The sequence below is a fragment of the Danio rerio genome, chromosome 10 (assembly GCF_049306965.1).
Source record: "Danio rerio strain Tuebingen ecotype United States chromosome 10, GRCz12tu, whole genome shotgun sequence".
Taxonomy (NCBI): Eukaryota; Metazoa; Chordata; class Actinopteri; order Cypriniformes; family Danionidae; genus Danio; species Danio rerio.
Window position 1 is genome coordinate 22158724 of NC_133185.1, and position 20399 is coordinate 22179122.

At 36.0% G+C, this 20399-nt stretch overlaps 2 protein-coding genes across 5 annotated transcripts in view; one reads left to right on the forward strand and one right to left on the reverse strand.

Annotated features, from left to right (window-relative positions):
- The window catches only part of sppl3 (signal peptide peptidase 3), a 203561-nt gene that overhangs the window by 81401 nt on the left and 101761 nt on the right, over positions 1-20399 (forward strand). For all 4 annotated transcript variants that reach the window (XM_073913963.1, XM_073913961.1, XM_073913962.1 and 1 more), the window contains one exon: positions 16416-16508. The gene's annotated coding sequence lies outside the window, so the exon portion shown is untranslated. The remainder of the gene's footprint in view (positions 1-16415; positions 16509-20399) is intronic.
- The window catches only part of gnaz (guanine nucleotide binding protein (G protein), alpha z polypeptide), a 94316-nt gene that overhangs the window by 66182 nt on the left and 7735 nt on the right, over positions 1-20399 (reverse strand). The window lies entirely within an intron of this gene.

Consider the following 20399-nt stretch of genomic DNA (forward strand, 5'->3'; position numbering starts at 1 on the left):
TGTAAATTGACACTGCAATTTGTGTTTTATGTAACTTGTGTGTAAAAAAAAAAGTGAATTGCCAATTTGCTGGATAATAACTATAGATATATATACATAAGAAGTTTTACAATTTATTATGTTTATGATATTATTATAAGAATTACAATTTTCAATCATTAATTGTGTTATGTAATTAATACACACGAAGTATGAAGATCCATCCAATCCTAAACCTCAGTAAGACATAAGAGCTTATATACATACGACAGGGGTGTCCAAACTCGAGGGCCGGTGTCCTGCAGATTTGAGCTTGCTTCAACAAAGCCTAGTTAGAGCTTGGAACTAAACTTCGCAGGACACCGGCCCTCCAGGACCGAGTTTGGACATACCTGACATATGACAATGCAATAAATTAGCAATTTATTCATACATACAAAAACAACATTTTCTTTGAGTCACCAATACCTTTATGAATTACTTGTGACAAGGGGCCCAAAAATCAGTCATAAGTGTCAATTTTTAAAGACTGAGTGTACACATTTTCTACAAGCTGAAAAAAAAAGATATTCATTGATGTATGTTTTGTTGAGGTAGAACAATATTTGGCCAAGATCCAACTATTTAAATCACAGAATCTGAGGTTCCAAAAAATCTAAAAATTGATAAAATCACTATTTATAACTAAATAAAATTGGGTTTTGATACTTTTACAGTAGGCTCATTATGAAAATTTACCGCTTTTAACATGCAGTTTTTGTTTTCGCGAATCCACTGGAAGCCACTATGTACACTTTTTGAGATTTAGTTTTTGCTCTCGCGAGTGCCATTCACGCCTGCTCTTCTTGTGTAATTTCACCTGAGGCTGCTGTTGACTGACTGACCAATTGACTGACCCAGCCCCTCCTTCACTAAACCCAACCAATAGTGTTTTCAAAAGCACCGATTGAACTGACAGTTTTAAAAAACAATCCAAAAAAGCAAAGCCCTCGTCTGATTTTTACCAAATTTCACCACATCCTCACCCTGTTATTTAGTGGTTTATTGTATTTTTTTGGCTTCTGTTTTTGTCCTACCCTTTTTATGGATCCGTTCTTTAGCGGGCTTGGACCCTGTCGCCGTGGTCAACTCCTCTCTGCACCTCAAATCTTCTGACTTACATGGTGAGCTCCTGGACAAACTGGTAACAGCGGGACAGCCGTCCATACAGAGGTAAGTAGTCAGCTGCTATCACTAAAAGGAATGGCTTCATACCGCCCCCGTAGCATTTGTTTTAAAGACGAAATGCAGCTGATTTGCACTCTATAACATCAGAAAGATCCGACCCTTCTTATCTGAACATGCAGCTCAACTCCTTGTTCAAGCTCTTGTTCTCTCCAAACTGGATTACTGCAACTCTCTACTAGCTGGGCTTCCAGCTAACTCTATCAAGCCTCTTCAACTGCTCCAGAACGCAGCAGCACGAGTGGTCTTCAATGAACCTAAACGAGCACATGTCACTCCGCTGCTAGTCCGTTTGCACTGGCTGCCAGTTGCTGCTCGCATCAAATTCAAAGCTCTGATGTTTGCCTACAAAGTGACTTCTGGCCTTGCTCCTTCTTATCTGCTCTCACTTCTGCAGATCTATGTGCCCTCCAGAAACTTGCGTTCTGTGAATGAACGTCGCCTCGTGGTTCCATCCCAAAGAGGGAAGAAATCACTTTCGCGAACGCTCACGCTCAATCTGCCCAGTTGGTGGAATGAACTCCCTAACTGCATCAGAACAGCAGAGTCACTCGCTACTTTCAAGAAACGACTAAAAACTCAACTATTTAGTCTCCACTACACTTCCTAATCTGTAATTGCCTCTCTGAATATCACACTAACTGTACCAAAAAAAAAAAAAAAAAAAACTAATACTACTAATACTTTCCTTCTTAGACTTTACAGACCTGAAACTTGCCTATAGCACTTATTCATTGTTGCTCTTAGTTGTGAAAATTGCTTCCTTGTCCTCATTTGTAAGTCGCTTTGGATAAAAGCGTCTGCTAAATGTAAATGTAAATACGTACTTCAGGCTAGATAATTTGCGATCTCCAGAAATGTACAGTATATAGGACTACAATTTCAGAATGAGCCTATGTTGCAATTTACAGAATATCTTAATGGAAGATGATCTTTACTTAATATTTTAATGATTTTTGGCATTAAAAATTCCCATGTAAAAACATACACATGCAACATAAGACTGGTTTTGTGGTCCAAATGGTCATATTTAATATTTGGATGAACAGGAGAACATGATAAATCCCAGCCTAATTTACATCACATGTGTAAAAGCATGCATTTATAAGATGCCCATTTACACAACACCATTTTCACTTCAAGCAAAGAAGTTTTTGTAACCTCGTCAAAAGGTTTTAAAACCAAGTGATAATTGGTCATTTTGCATTGCTTAGAGCAAATTATTTTTCCACTTTGAAAAGAAATTTTGAATAAATGTCCCAAGACAGGAAGTTACATGTGTAAATTCAGAGTGATTAGCTGCTATATACAGTGATGTCATCAGGTTTTCAGCATATTTGTGCTTGATATTCATGAAATAGGGTGGTTTGATCTAATCAATGTGCACTGTCATGAATGAGATATAATCAGTATTATTATTATGCATTAGAAAGTATCATCTGACTCATCTCTGTCACTGTGTCACTGTCAACTGCATTTAAAAAAAACTTTGGATAATCCATTTTAAAGTGTAGGTTTTGAAAACAAAACAGGTATTTGACAACAGAAATCGCAATGGTGCCCTGAAGCTGTGGTCCTCAACCTTTTTGTCAGCACGGACCGGTCAATGTTTGACAAATTTTCCATAGACCGGGTTGGTGGAGGTTGGTGCATCTAGTCTGGAAGGCGTGACCGCACATTTCCATTGGGATAAAAAACTTTTGCGAACGGCCCCTAAAAGGCCGCGTCATTTGGGATCTCCATCAGTTGATCTTGCACAGCCATGGTGGATTCACCTGATTTGTTGACAACTGGGTTGCGGATCCATTCCTTGGCAGTTTGCGAGTTCTTCACTGGGACTCTCCCCTTAGCAAAGAAACTTTCCAAAAACGTCTGTTTCTTGCTCATTTTGCTGCTTGTGGGTTAAATTTAAGCACTCCAGTGACTGAAATGTAAGTAAGAGAATAGGGTAATTTTTTAAAATAAAAGATCGTTCAGACTCGGATAATAAAAAAAACAGAAATAATTAATGATTTCTTGTGTGACCTGGTAGTTGCACCCGGTGGTTGAACACCACTGCCCTAAAGGACCATACTGTTTTTCTGCAAACACATAATGTTTTGTTAACTACTAAGCAAGCACGTTACAATGTTGAAGTCATGTTTATGTATCCAAATGAACAAAGATTGTTTTGATAGCTTTGTTGGGTAAATGTGAAACTTTTTTTAAAAACAAAAAAGAAAAACGTCCCCATTTTTAGTGCACCAGTGTTCTGTAAACCCACTCAACTTTATTGTAATGTTCGTGAATTTGGTGTATCATGAATGAGTAACCATGTCGCAAGGTTAATAATTTGCAACCCCACTCAAACCACCTTAAAATATGGGCTTTCTCCTGATCCTTTTTGTCATTCTTGTCAAATATAGACTTTACAGAGCACTGCAATGCCATATGTGTCATAATCAAAACCTGTTCAAACACAAAGAGCTGACACAGGTTATTGAGGTGTCACTAGTGACGTGTCATTTTTAGCTACGTATGCATTTATTTGTATTGTTATTTAGGGAAATATCCTTACTCCCAGTGTGTCCACCCATGACAGTTTACCACTTGGATGGATAGTAGAATCATAGAGGTTATATTGGCACCATGACCCGGATAACCGAGGTTTGGGCAGAGAGAGAAACAAGAGCTGTATGAGTAAACCTAAATCTCCTGGCCTCAAGAGATGTACTAGCGACTGTAGCTAGAAGCGGTGGTCTTTAGCATCCTTGTTAGTGTGCCTGCCTCCCATGCTGGAAACGTCAGTATGAATCCTGCTCAGAGTGGGGCGAGTAGAACTGTAGGGGCTCCTTTAGGGCCATGACCCAGATGAGAGTAAGGTTTAAGGGGATGAGTATAATACAGGCCAGCTAGTAAAAGCCGTGCAGGTAAATCTAACTCCTTTTGATTCAAGATGTGCTCTAGCATCTGACACTAGAGGCTATGCTTTTTGTTGTCCTTGTTAGTGGGCCTGTCCCGCATGCTGGATCCTGCTCTGAGCAGGGTGAGTGGAGTCACGAGGACTGCATTAGTGCCATGACCTTGATGGCAGTGAGGTTTTGGAAAGCTAGTAAGAGCTTTGCAGGTAAACATCTCTCCCCTGGCCTCTAGTGACTGGTTCTGGGCTTGTCCTAAGCAGGGCAGGTAGAATTGTAGGGGTTAACATCTCATAGAAAGTCAATTGAATCATTTCATCAAATTTGACTGAAGTCATCTAATGAGTGACAGTGAATTCTGTTGGCTCCTTGATTGCACAATCGACTTCTAGGCCCAGTGAACTTCTGATGCCCCCGTTTACTATGCCCCTGGTTAGATAAAGTTGTGAAACTTCATATTTTTTAAAGGAACTCACCACTTTTTTTGTTAAATAGTCTCATATTACAATTGCCCTAGAGTTAACTACAGTTGAAACCTGAAGTTTACATACACTAAAAAAAAGGAACATAACCATTTTTTTAATGTCTGATGGTAAATCACACTAAACAGTTACTATTTTAGATCTGTTAGGGTTACCTTAATGGTTTAAATTTGCTAAATGACAGAATAATTAGAGAATTTTTTTGAGAAATTTGTATTACTTTCTAGACAGTCAAAAGTTTTAAGATACATTTCCCTGCTATTTTTTTAGCTTTGCTTTTAAACTGTATAACTCAAATATTTTGGGTATCCTTCCACAAACTTCCCACAATAGTTTGAAGGAATTTTGGCCACTCCTCCTGGTAGAATTGTTATAACTGAGTCAGATTTGTAGGCTGTCTTGCTCGCACATGTTTTTACAACTTTGCCCACAAATTTTGTATAGGATTGAGATCAGGGCTTTGTGATGGCCACTCCATGGCCACATTCACTCTGTTGTACTTAAAGTACATTTTAACTAACTTGGCAGTAAGCTTGGGGTCATGGTCTGTTTTAAAGACCCACTTGTGTCCAAGTTTTAATTTCCTAGCTGATGTCTTGAGATGTTGCTTCAGTATTTCTTCATAATGTTTGTTCTTTATGATGCCATCTATGCTGTGAAGTGGACCAGTCCCCCCTGCAGCAAAACAGCCCTACAACATGATGCTGCCGCCCCCATACTTCACCGTTGTGAGGGTGTTCCTAGGCTTGTAAGCTTTCCTCTTTGTCCTCCAAATGTAACGCTGGTCATTATGGCCAAACAGTTCAATCTTAGTTCCATCAGACCACAGGACATGTCTGCAAAAACGATTCTTTTTCCCAGAGTAATTTAGCAAATTGTAATTTGGCTTTTTTGTTGGTTCTGGCTTGTTGATTTTCCCATGTTGTCACACAAAGAAGCTGTGTTTGAGGTTTTTCTCAAATACTATTCTACAGTTGTGCCTCCAATTAACTCAAATGTTGTCAGTTAGCCACGATGTAGTGGCGCAGTAGGTAGTGCTGTCGCCCCACAGCAAGAGTTCTCTGCCAGAGTCCTCTGCGTTTGTCCTCAGCTGGGTGGCTGGTTCGAACCTCGGCTCAGATGGTGTTTCTGTGAGGAGTTTGCATGTTCTCCCTGCGTTTGCGTGGGTTTCCTACGGGTGCTCCGGTTTCATTGTGTACCAAGACTGATGAAAAAGTCACACTTTATCTTGAGTGGCCTTAACTACTACTGTATGTACTTGCATCAAAAACTGTGTTCATAATGTATTTGAGAACATTTTTGGTGCTCTTGTGGTGGGATACGGGTAGGGTTTTTGACAGTTGTGGTGGTATGGGTAAGTTTAAGGGTGGGTTAAGGAGTAAGGCATGGTCAACAGTGTAATTAAAATGTACAGAAATTATTTACAGATGAAATTATATGCAGGCTTTTAATTAAGTCATGTGAATACATGCATTAACACAATTAAACATTGTAACAAATTTATAATTTAGGTACTAATAAGTACATCTTAGTTAAGGCTACTTAATGTAAAGTGGGACCAAAAGTTGCTGTTGCTGTCACAATAATCAAGGAACTTTGCTGACATGATGTTACACAGCACCTGAAAATTAGTTAACTTTAAATAAGAAAAGTTGATATAGGAAAATTACCGAAAACTATCCGTATTTATGCTTGACTCTTCTGTAGTTACATTGTGTACCAGACTGACACAAAATGTAAAGTTGTTGTTTTCTTGGCTGATATGGATAGGAACTATACTCTCATTCTGTCATAATAATCAAGGAACTTTACTGCCATACATGATATTACACAGCACCTGAAAATCAACTAACTTTAAAGTTTATATAGGAAAATGATCAAAAGCCATCTATAATAAGCTAATGGGCCATTTCCACTGAGTGATACGATACGTTACAATATGGGTCGGTACCATAGACTGTAAAATATATGGACGTAGTATCCGTGACGTCACCCATAGGTTTCTGAAGAGCGCAAAAGAAGCCACAAGTAGGCGCGGCCAACCGTCGCCATTTTGGTCACGCGTCATCACACCCACGGCGGGATACCAAACAAGGGCAAAGAGGCGGAGAGTGAGCGGAGCTACAGACACCTGCTAGCATTTAGCTTGGACCTGGTTCAGACACACTTTACTTTGGGAGAAATGCTTAATACTTTATCACTTGTGACTCGTTTGTATTCTGACCACTTGTGCTTGGTTGTACACTATATCAATAAAGTGTTTAGACTTTTAAAAACACTGCTGTAATACATTGAGCAACTAAACATTGTTCTTATGACGTTTTTCAACAGGAGGAAAACGTGAATTACTTACAAACACTTTAGATATAGTCTGTGTTAGTAAATGTAAGACTATTGATAAAATCCAACATAACACTGTATGACAACGCTTCAGATGACTGTTCTAGAGCCTACAGCTAATCAATCTGACAGATTCTGGAGTGCATTACAGCTCTAAATATAAATATAAACGATAAATGATCTTAAATAAAACAAAAACATGTATAGAGATGGTATATAAGTATATAACTTTACTCACATGGGAAACGGAGGCCACGTGAATGGTTTGTGAGCACAATTAAGTGCCCTCAGCATGCCATGCCATCTAATAATTGTGGGAAACAAGTCCAAAAGGCAGTTGACTGTGTAAAGCCACATAAAACAACACAGAAATAAGATAAATATGCCGAGTTCAGTGGCTAATCTGCAGAGGTGACGTGACGGCGACCAGCGAGACCTAACTGTCACTCAAGTGGCCACTCCCTTAATTATGCAAACTTAATATAACTTAATATAAAGGAAACGGATGAGTTATAAAAAAATTCACCCCCCTCACAGTTGTCATGAAGGGTAATATTACCTGTATTAACCAAAATCTTTTTTTGTACCAGGCCGTAAACACCTTTTTTTTCTGCTGTAAAGTTGGCCATTCTAACAGTGGGCTCAATTGAAATTTGCTCTGTTTTGGAGCCAGGAGCGGCCAGGACTAGCGGAATTTCGGATGAATTGCAGTTTTAGTTACTTCCGTATTGGCTTACTGAGGGAGAGCGAGAGGTTGCCGCTTGGTCGGTACGGGTCACCTTTATCAGGCTTGCGTTTTCACTGCCAAAAGTGTACCAATTTTTGGTAGGTGTGGTGTACAACAGAAAGTTTCTAGGAAATGTAAAAGTAAAGCTATCCGGGTCGTTCACATTTCATATGAGAAGCACTTCTCACAAAACAGACAAATACTTGTGTATAAATGCTCATTACTAAAGTTTCTATGAATAGGATTTGATAATAATTTCATATCAATGATAGCCTACAGTAGGTGAAATAGCCTATTGTAATCTGCAATTATATATATAAAAAAAAATTAATGCAACATATATTTAGACCCTTAGTGTCATTTAGACCCTTAGTGTCGCCAACATCTTACCAATTACAGAAAAACTACACACAGCATACATTTAGTTCTTATTTGGGTTCAAAACATATAGCCCACAGTCAGAGCAAACCTCTCATCTGTATCTTTAATCTTCACCAGCACATGTAAACTCTGTTAGAAAGTAATTTCGTCATTCCGAGTTCAAAATAGTTCAAAAGGTGATGATAATAGTTAAACGTGTCAGTTTGTTCATGTTTTAGGTTGCTGAAAAAAATCATCTTTCATTAGTTTTTTCTAGCTTCTCCTTTGTTTTTTCGCACTTTACTCTTGCATTTCTTAGCTTGAGAAGCTTTGAAGCTTAAGTTATTTGTTATTTAAAATATATGCATGTACTGCTCGCACTTTAGATGGCCTTTTAAACAACAACCGGACACAGGGTAGATTCTGCTCTTTTTCTTGGTTTTGTGACTGTTCATCAAGACAACAACAAGGTTTGTTTTGAGCTTGGGTTGACCACGGCTCGTTATTATTTGTGTATATGATAACGGTGTAATATCTCGGCTGTGTATCTAAAAATGGCGCTTCCTTTGTTGTCATTCTCCTGGCTTATGTACAAGCTAGTGACATGTCTCTGTAAACCAATAGCGTTCAGCTGTGTGTCTGACTTCGCCTTTTAGTATCCTTTTGTTGTGCTAGGTACTCTTTGGAAAGGGTACCTAAACAGTTGTAGGGTACAGTTCGCTTTTTAGTACCTTTTGACAGTGGAAACAGCCATAAAATTACCTCTCAGTGGAAATGGGCCACAAGTGAATAGTGCTCCAGCCAGACACAGAAAATGGCTGAATGTATGTTTTATAGGGTTGGGCATCTAAGCTATAATGCCGATCCGATACGCATCTCGATACAAAGAATACGATCCGATATATTAGCGATACATTTGTGACATATTGCGATGCGACACGATACGATTCACACCCATATCACGATACGATGCGATAATTCAGCACTAACTAATTAGATCAAGTTTATGAGATGATGTGAAAGAGGATGCTGTGCCATTGAATGAGTTTGATTGATTATTTATTAACCAAGCAAAACCAAGACTTTTTTTACAAACTGGCTTTTCTCTCAGAGCCAGAGTGTCAGTTTACAGTAGAGGGCCATTTTAGAACATATAGCACATATTATTTAAGTATTTTCAAGATAAACAGAATGTATAAGTGCAATATATATTAAAATATATATATTTGCACTCTTTCAACATAAAGGTTTAGCATTGCACAACAAGAATTGTGATTTAACTTTTCAACTATGAAAACAAGTTTTACAAAGATATATTTTGCCACTGATTATTCAAAACTTAAGGTGGTGAACTAGCAGTGTTATGCTGCTTTGAAACATCACTGTCACTGTAAACAACAGGCTAATAAAAATATAACAAACCAGCAATCTTCTTGCTGTGAGGTGGTCAAACTACCCACTGTGCCACCGTGACACCCATTATTTTTATCATTATTATTATTAATATTATTATTATTGTAATTAAATAAAAATTAACAGAAGGAGGTGTTCAAAACCTTCGTTCTCCGTGACACTAGGCTGAATATCTTTGCAGATGAACAGGGCCGGCACGTCCATAGAGGCGACCTAGGCGGCCGCCTAGGGCGGAAGTATAGAGAGGGCGGCGTCCGCAACAACCCCCCTTACCACCCGCATCCTCAATTATGTCCGCGACACCTACATCAGCGCCCGCTTGTCCTCAGTTATATCCGCGCATAGGGTGGCAGAATAGAGGTCCGCGACACCCACGTCCTCAGTTATATCCGCGCATAGGGCGGAAGAATAGAGGTCCGCGACACACGCGCGTCCTCAGTTATATCCGCGCATAGGGCGGCAGAATAGAGGTCCACTGGAAGATGGAGCTTTCACAACAACACAGTGGCGCCGCTTATAGTGAGATTTCAGATTAGTCGTACTGCCCGCGTATTTTACAGATGCGCGGCACACTTTTGCAAATTGCATCTGTCCTGTCATGTCGTCCATCCTTAAATCCATAATGTTGCCATACTTTAGATTTAAAACTCAGTGGGGAATAAAATGTTTGTTTTGCTTCTCGCGCTTTCTGAGGGCGCACCACTAGCTTCATCCGCACACCTGATACAGTTGTAGTGTGTGCACATCCGCAAATCCGTTGCTAAGGCTTACTTTAAGTAGGTCGATTAAATTATGCGCCAAAAACAGGTTGACAACACTTGTTAATAAATAAAAAATACATTCTATATTAAAAATATAAGCTGTATCTCGGAAAAACCGATGCATCTCGCAAAAACCGATGCATCTCGATTTGCTTCCAAAATTTCATTCATCCTCTGCTGCTCTACCGATGCACTCGCATCGTGCACGCGCATGACCGCGTATCGATACATATCGGTTAATCTTCCCATCCCTAATGTTTTACCATTGGGTAGTTGTAAAACAAGCCTACTTTCAAAAAAACAGTGTGCTCCTTCAGTTGTATCACATTGTAAAGGTCAAAATTTCATAACAGATTTGTTCTATAACGAGAACAAGCTCTCTATGTACAATATACGAGTCAGTTACCAAACAGTTAACTTTTATTTACTCGCCAAAGTCTTTTCTTTCTTGTTTGGCACTCTCTGAATGCTAATTTTTGCCCCTGGCCAAAGTCTTTATGTCTTTATGCACACTACAGAAAATACCAAATTGAGTGAAACATTGTGTGAAGCAGCATATTTAACATGTTTGTGAAGTTCAGAGTGTTCCAGGCACATGTGTTTCATCATGTCTGGATGAAGGAATCGTATGCATTGGAAATGAGTGTGAGGCCGTCACATGATGAGCTTCAAACAATCACATTTGTCCAAGGCTTTGTACACTCATGGCCCAAAACCGACACTAGATGTCTTGCTCAAAGGACACGGCTTTGTTGTACAACAGTGCAAACATCAGGCTAAACAATGAGTGGCAGTGTTTCAGTCAACGCCGGCCCCAAAACAGAGGACTTTTGAGATGGCTGGGGCTGGCATTGATGGTGGGCGACTGTATAGCAGATCTGTTTTTGTCATAAAGGGTCCCGTGAGAGGTAGAGGCATGCCCTGGCCCCTATTAAAAAGGTTGTTTTCAGTCACATGGGCTGCTTGCCCTGACAATACATGTCTGTGTACTGTGGATGTTTTTGCATACATGCGAGAACAGAGCTTCTAATGGGAAGCAAAGGAGGAAATGGTCCACGTATGACTAAGTCTGCGTTTGTCCTCAACCTTTAACCCAGGCTGCTGTCAAATAAAAGAATACAAAAGAGGTCTGATCAAGCTCAAGCTCAAGAGCGACGTGTTGCTAATCTGTCTGCGAGAACTGCTTCGGTTGTGTGTAATGTTCAAATTCAGGCTCTGATAAGATATGAGCCGTTTTGAGGCACAGCAGATTTCAAAAGGGAGGGGCCGGTTTATCTCCCATGCTAGCGCTAGCTGCTGCACTTAGCTGGGGTGTGATTTCACTGTAAACACAGACCGTGAGGGGGAGTATCGGTGCAAAACTGGCCTGAATTATGCTTATGAAGGATTGTCAGACAAGAATGTACCTGGAGTGAAACGAATGTGCTTGGTTTGTAACAAATTTGCTCCAAATGAACAATCTCTCAGATGTTATAGTTTGTGTTTCCGGCATATTAAAAAGGTGCTTATATAATGCAAAACCAGGAACACTTTGCATACAGTTCCAAAGAATAATGATTCAGATTTAAATTGAGTTCATCCGAGATTACTATTCATATCAAAGTCCCAAGGAAGAGCTGAAATATCAATATGGTAAACAACATCTGTTGATATGAGTGGTTGACCATTTGACCAAATAGATCAGAGTAGAATCTGAGAGTGGGATAAGTTTAAATAAAATCATTGAAAAATCGTTTTGGGCTAAATAATAGCTCCTATCACACATACAGACTTTTCTAGAAAATTACCAGCAATGTTCCAGTGCACACACATTATGTACATTTCGACATGCGAAAGTGTTCCTCCTTATGTTTTTATCGAAGTTGTTCACAATACTTATCCGTCCACAGAATTTGTAATGCAGTTAAATTTGTAAACATTTAGCTGCGGTTCGCGCTTCTGCCTTTGGATGTCTCTGGGACAAAGCAGCTTCATGTCCGAAACGTCCATGCCAGTGTGAACAGTGCTTTTTTTAATTTAGCAGTAAAGTCGTTTCTAGTCATTTTCTGGATATTTACCGGTATCACTGTGTGAAAGGAGCTAATAACTTTTCAGTCATTGTGGGAAACCTGAAATAAATAAAGACAACTCTTGTACTACAAAATCTCAATTCATAGACTATATAAATAAAACTCTTAATTCGTTCAACAGACCTTTTAATTTAGTTTCAACACGTAAAATACAAACAATATAGCAAACCTTTTAACAACAAGATAGTAAAAGAGATGACATTTCATACATATTGCCATGAATCTAAATGTCATTGTTTCTTAAACATGTGCAGTTGTCAGATTAATAAAATCTTATCTAGTTAAAAAATGGACGTAATATGCTTAATAAATAACAAAATTAAATGTACAATTACTCTGCTTCCATTATTCTATGGTTTATATTGCCGTGAACTAATTTCTCAATAATTAATTTAACCACACAGCATGCAATTGTTTTGATAAATAATAAATGAATAATAAATATATAATAATTGCATGTTCTTTAGTTGTAAAAATTTAATTATTCAGCAACTTACACTAGTGGTCAAAAGTTTGACCATTTATATAATACAATTTTTTAAATGTATAAGCTCATTTAGCTCACCAAAGTACATATTGTAAAATTGTGAAATGTTATTGCTCTAAAAAAAAATGACTGTTCAAAAGAAGTTTATAAATTTCGTTAGATGATAATTTTCTTCATAAAAACTGACCCCAAACATTTGATCAGTAGTGTATATATTACTCTGCTTCTCTGAATGAATTTATATGCTGTTCAGTTTATTTACAGTATTTAAGTCAAGTATACTATAAGGAACTGTATTTTAATTACCTAATAATGTAAAGTAATCTCTTACTTTACTTTTTTAGTAGAAAAGTAATTTATTTACAGTAGCAATTTACTTGGTAACTAATTACACACAACGCGGTTCAATAACACATGCAAAAACTAGACAAAAGCAAGTCATGTATCACCACAATGACTTTACTAAAACATTATAACCTGTTAGACATGCCCCACCACAACTTCCAGTTTCAAAAAGAGACCTGTCTACACCAAAAAGGAAACGGCATTAAGCAATTTCACTTAAATTAAACATGGACCATTCCTACACTCAAAACTGGTAGTATGTTAAAAGAGCAGTTTTTTCATCATCAAGTAATTCAGGTAATTATTTAGCAACATTAGCAAGGCTTAAACCTTATGCATGCTGTTGAGCATCACTGTATTCATCTGCATGGCCATAACAGCGGTCATATGACTGAAGGAGAGCTCATGGGGTGATGGCACCCCTCCACCTACCCCTCAGTCATATGACCGCTGTTATGGCCATGCAGGCGAATACAATGATGCTCTGTGCGTAATGAGAACAGAAAAGAGGACCCTCTTAGCTCATCTCCGCTCGGTCACACACAAATGCTGTGTACAATTTTCGCAACAGTCCTATAAAAAAAAACTGCATTGCCTCTTTCACAGGCCAGAATTATTCTACATATTTGTACTGCTTCAAGAAATCAAGAAATTCTCCTAAAATCGCTTCGACAAATACAGTCAGCAATAAATGAGATGCAAATTGTTTGGGTACTGTATAAATATGGCAGTATGTGTTGTGTACTGCATATATGCATAAAAGTTTACTAGACATAATATAGTGCATTTGCTATCCAGTGATAGCGTGAAATAAGCATAAATACGTCTCATAATCGCTCAGTCAGTGTTGCCACCAGAGAAAGACATCAATGGAACAGCTTGTATATGTCATGCTGAATTACATTTACCTCAGGCTAGTCGTTTATTGTCCAGTTTGTTAGTTTACTAGAGAAATCAGCTGTAGAGAAGAGCTAATAGATTTACACTATTAGCCTGACAATATATCATTTTGAGTGCTGATTATAATATCCAAATAATAAATAGTAATTTAATTAAAGTGTTTAATGGAATTAGTCATGATAATTATTAATTCTGACTAGTTCTTTTTTTTATGGAAAGAAATGCTATAAATTATTATATTTTATAGAATAAGACAAATATTATTCTAACCAAATCTAATAAATCCAGTAAATTTTAGAAACTAGTATTAAGGATGCAAAGTATTTTCTTTTTTCAAAGACATAAATTCATTTATTTAATAATTTATTTGTTTGTTTGATCGTTCATTTGTTCTTTCATTCATTTATTTATTTATTAACATTTCCCAAATGATGTTAAACAGTGCAAGGACTTTTTCACATTATTTCTGATAATATTTTACTTCTGTAAAAAGTCTTAATTGTTTTATTTTGCCTAGAATAATATCAGTTTTTGATTTTTTTTAAAACTGTTTTAAGATCAACATTATTAGCCCTCTTAAACTATATTTTTTCAATTGTCCACAAAATAAAACATTATATAGGTCTGCCCGATAAATCGAAATTGAATTGCAATCGCAATTTGAAATTTTTCAATTAGCTAATCGCAAGAGAATGTGGTATGAAGTATACAGTTGAAGTCAGAATTATTAGCCCCCCTCTGAGTTTTTTTTTCTTTTTTAAATATTTCGAAATGATGTTTAACAGAGCAAGGACATTTTCACACTATGTCTGATAATATTTTTTGTTTTGAGGAAAGTCTTATTTGTTTTATTTCGGCTAGAACAAAAAGGTCAAAATTATTAGCGCCTTTAAGCTATATGTATTTTTGGATAGTCTACAGAACAAACCATCATTATACAATAACTTGCCTAATTATCCTAACCTGCCTAGTTAACCTAATTAAATTAGTTAAGCCTTAAAATGTCACTTTAAGCTGTTTAAAAGTGTCTTGAATACTCAAATATTATGTACTGTCATGGCAAAGATAAAATAAATCAGTTATTAGTAATGAGCTATTAAAACTATTATGTTTAGAAATATGTTGAAAAAATCTCCTCTTCATTACATAAGTGAATAATTGGGAAAATTAGGGAAACAAAATAAACAGGGAAGCTAATAATTTAGAGGGGCTATTAATTATGACTTCGACTGTATATGCATTATTTAATTTTGCCCACCCAGAGCAAATGCATGACTGTTATCTGTGTGTGACAGACTTACTAGCCAATTGAGAAAGCACACTTACATTTTGTCCAGTCAAAATTGCGCAACCAAACTATGCAGAATGCCCACAATATAAAAAATAAAATAAAAAAAAAACGTAATGGAAAGCACGGAAATGGCTGCTTCAGAATAAATTAATTAATATCAAATAAAAACAAGACATCGGTAAAATGGGAAGATTTTGGTTTTAAAGTCACAGACACCAAACAAAAACAGGTCATTTTTAAGCGCTGTCATAGAAATGTTGCCATGGCTTACTGATTATTGAGCTGAAGCTTGAATACAAAATTAAATCACAATCACAATATCTGTCAGAAAAATCACAATTAGATAATATTTTTCCCAAATCGCACAGCGCTACTAATACACAATGATTTGCCTAATTACCCTAACCTAACTAATTAATACAATTAACCTATTTAAGTCTTTAAATGTCACTTTAAGCTGAATACTAGTGTATTGAAAAATATCTAGTAAAATATAATGAACAGTCACATTGACAAGAATAAAATAAATCAATTATTATAAATGAGTTAATAAAACTATTATGTTTAAAAATGTGGGGAAAATATAGTGATGGGCTGATAATTCAGACATCAACTATATGAAAATATTCCTGTATTACAAAGCAAAACTAGGATAAGTTTTATATATATATATATATATATATATATATATATATATATATATATATATATATATATATATATATATATATATATATAGTATGAGTATAAAACATTTTCACATGGACAATAGAGTACTAGTATATTGTATCACCCTATATTTGTTCAGTGATACTGTGCGTGTATGGGTGTGTGGGATTCTTTCCTATCACTAGATCAAGGCTTTCAATCCACTCCTACAAATAGCATAATCCCAAACTGCATAATCTATATGAAAATACCTTTCAGTTCATCAAAGTCTGTCTGATACATTCAAATCTGCTTTATGTCATTTGTGAAGTTGAATCTGGTTCACACAAGCGGAAAATGTGATTAAAGGACAGCACGCCTGTAACTTAATCTCAATAAATAGCACATGAGCCACCAGTTGATTTTATAATCGAATATGTCATTATGATGCATTACGTTATTATGTGATTGTTTTTCTTTTTTTTATTTCAGGTATTGTTAAAGCTCCTGAAAGCTCTTCCACTGGTGATGTGTGTGCAAACACCTCTGAGTCTCTGTCCCATACCTGCTGACCTAGATAACACTGTAAGTGCTTCCTTTTCCTGCCAAAGCACCATTTCTAAATGACACAGCAGACGTGGCATGCAGTCGTGCTTGACCAATGAATGCGACAAATTTCTCATCCAACTCATTCACCTTTACACCTTCAGTAACAATTGCAAATGACTTTCTAGTTTTCCAGTGATATTTGTCAGTGTTTGAATATTTTTTCCTATCCCATTTTAATGTGTAGAGGTGGCTGTCAGTAGGCTAATTTTCCTTAAAAATGTCAAAGTGGCTCTGCTTTCCTATCCCAAACCAAACAATTATTAAAAATTAAGTCCTGGACTAAATATCTGAACTATTTAGAATTTGTCATAGTATATTTCTAGACATATACTGTATTTTTTTCAATCCTGTAGTCATTGAATATTCTTTGTCTCTCACTATATAAATAATTTTTATTATTATAGATTAACATTGTTTTATTAAGGACTATTTTCTAGGATTCTGCAAGTAGCAGCACTCGTCCAGCCTCTTAACCTTTCACATTTGTGTATTACTTTGCCCATATACAGCAACAAGCGGGGGTTACTCCACAGTTTGACAAATATTGCAGTTGTTGGAAAACATAATGTAATTTTTAGACTTTTTTAGTCAAGAATGTAGTTGTTTAGATTGCAACTATGCAGTTTATTTATAAGAATAGTGCCTATTTTAAATATGTATAATTTAGGAGAGACAGCGTGTATATATATATATATACATTAGATGTCGCCTACCCAGCTGTTGTCTATTAGGAGGAATGCAATAGAGCTGCCATTTTAGTACAGGGTAGCGCTCCTTTGAAATGAATGTGGGACCAAGGTGCAGTGGAGGACTGTGGCCATCCAAAGCCAGAGATATACACATATATCTATGATCGGGAGTTTAGTCAGTGGTCAGTATGCAAATATTTTTTTAAATTACGAAAAATTAGAATTTTTCATCACTTTTCTACGTTGATGGATGTGACCGCACAGGCATTGCTGTCAAAGAGTGTGTGTTTCTGTGCATTGAAATGTATTATCTCCCTCCCTGTTTAATTTGATCTAATCCATGTCCTGAAACACCTCCATACCCCCCCTCACTTTTACTTCTCTTTCTGACGGAGGGAGCAATTAGTTTGTGAATGAATCTCCGTTATGAACGACTCGTTCGCTTAGCTGACAATAACAAAAGTTTCTGGCAGCGCAGCATCCTAATGTCATATTTCATTTACATTGTTTGCTGATTTTTTTCAACAAAACTAGCATAAGCCTAGAATTTAGTGCCAGTTGGTGCTCTTTTGCCTTATGGTAAGTGACTATTGTCATCAATAACGTTACTTGTTGAGCACAAAAGTTCATAACATACAAAAACAAAGTCCTATGAAACCTACCTATGAAATGTTATGACTTTGTGCTTTGTTTTCTTTGTTTGCTCGTTACTACACACATACTCATAAAGTCCAGCATTTTCACATTGGCACACTGTCTTGACTAGTGCGGTTGAATAACATTTGTCCTGGGAGCACTGTACAAATGTGGCGGCGCTCTTGCCGCATGCGATAGTGTATATTTCTATGTCGAATCATTATGACTTTCAAAGTTGAACTCTCTCTTTTGTATGTTGTAGTGCTGTAGTTATACCATAGTAATATTGTGATCTCCTGATTGCAACAGCAAAATACTGGGAAATCTCTGTAGACTGAAGGCCTTTCGTGCCGTTTGGCCATATAATCTTAAAAAGTGAGCAAAATCACCTGTTTTGTCATCACTTTATACATTACACTACATTACACTAGCTCTAAAAGCACGTTGGTGAATTAGTAACAGCTTTAGCTACTTTGACATCAGCTGCAGATGTGAATGAATGGCGGAAGAAAGTAGTTCCTCTTACAAAAGGGTTTTGAGACTCTCCGTTAGAGTTTCTTTTTTATACACACGATTATGCCATCGAACTGTTGTATAAACGCAATATCACACTTGTAGCAGATACTAAGGCATATACTAATATGTGGGATACTAAGACATATATATTCTTAAACAGGTCTGTGAAAAAAATGACTGCATGTCTACAAATGAACACTTTTCTGAAGAGGTGGAAAAGTATTACAACATATTTGAATATGCACATTTAGAGGTTAATGAATCTATTACAAATGTCATCTGAGGTAACTACAGTGTAACTAGATGTACAAATGTATCCCCTGAAAAGTATTTATGATGACAGTACTTTTTTATTCATTTAGGTTGTATTATTTTTTATTATAAGATTTATTTTTTATATTATATTTTAAGATATTATATATCTTATTTTACAATTTATATATATATATATATATATATATATATATATATATATATATATATATATATATATATATATATATATATATATATATATATATATATTTATATATATATAAATATATCTGAAAAGAAAATATTATTAAAACATCTTAAATAAAAAGGTAAAAAAAACATTTAAAAAAACATGAAATGAGTGCATAAACAATAAGTATTATATAAGTAAATAATAAGTAAATGATAAGTATATATATATATATATATATATAGTTATATATATAGTTTTATATATATATACACACATATAACTTTTGTTAAGGTACAAAACCTAAAAGGTCCATATTAATACCTCAAGGGTACATATTAGTATCTAAAAAGTACAAAAGTGTTCCTCCTTAAATTTTAAGGTACTAATATATACTTTTGAGGTACTAATATAAACCCTTCAAGTACAAATGTGTAACTTTTCAAAAGGTACCACACCAGTGACAGCTCGTGTACCCTTATTTCCAAGAGTGTATATATATATGTGTGTGTGTGTGTGTGTGTGTGTGTGTGTGTGTGTGTGTGTGTGTGTGTGTGTGTGTGTGTTTGTGTAATTATTAATTAGTTTGTTAATTTATTCATTCATTCCAATGTTCTCACACATTTTTAAAATTCCAAAATATTAATACAATAAAAAAATATACAAATAAAATATACAGATGACACAACAAGGTTTCATATGTTAAAATGTGTTAACAACATTAATTGAGAAGCAATACATTTATTACTGTTTATGAATATGTTTAATGTTAATAAATATAAATATTACAGTTCACTTTGCCTTGTTACAAAATTCTAAATCATATTTTAATTATGTATTAATAAATATGACAGACCTTATTAACTGACATTCATAAATGCATGTGAACTTCTCATTTATGGTTCATATTCATAGTTTTTAAAAAATACCAAACAATTTTAACTACTGCTAATAGACTCCAAGATAACATAGTTCCTTATAAAGCCAAATACTTCAATTTCAGTTCTCCGACCTACTTCCTTCTTTACACTTCCGCATGGTATCAGGAGGGCTTTCAGTGTTTTATGCAAAACTGCACAGTGCAGCAAACTGCTGATAACAACGACTGTACACAAACGCCAGAGCTGAGTCCAGCCATCAGGAGAAATGTGATCTGCACTACAGAATTAACAGACGGATCCGTTTCACCCTGCTGATGTCATGACAACACTGCTTTTATACTAAATGCTTTTGCTTTGTAAATGAATACAAATTAAGGCAGCATAAACAAGCTGGTAAAGATGATACACTTCAGTTTTTTGACTTGTGACAGTAAACAACTAGAACATCTTAATTACTATTAGCAACTTAGTAGCAACACTACAGCAAAGCTCGCCCACTTTTTCAATGGCACTTATATTTTTCTGATAAAATTTTTTGATAGGGGTTTTAGACAAGTCTACATTCAAAGTCATTATTATAAATCATGAACCATGAAGAGAATAATATTACAAACTTTGATTTGAAGCAAAGAAATATTTGAAAATCAGACAATGGCTTTGTTGAGGGATTTAACTACCATGATGCACTGCAAAGGACATT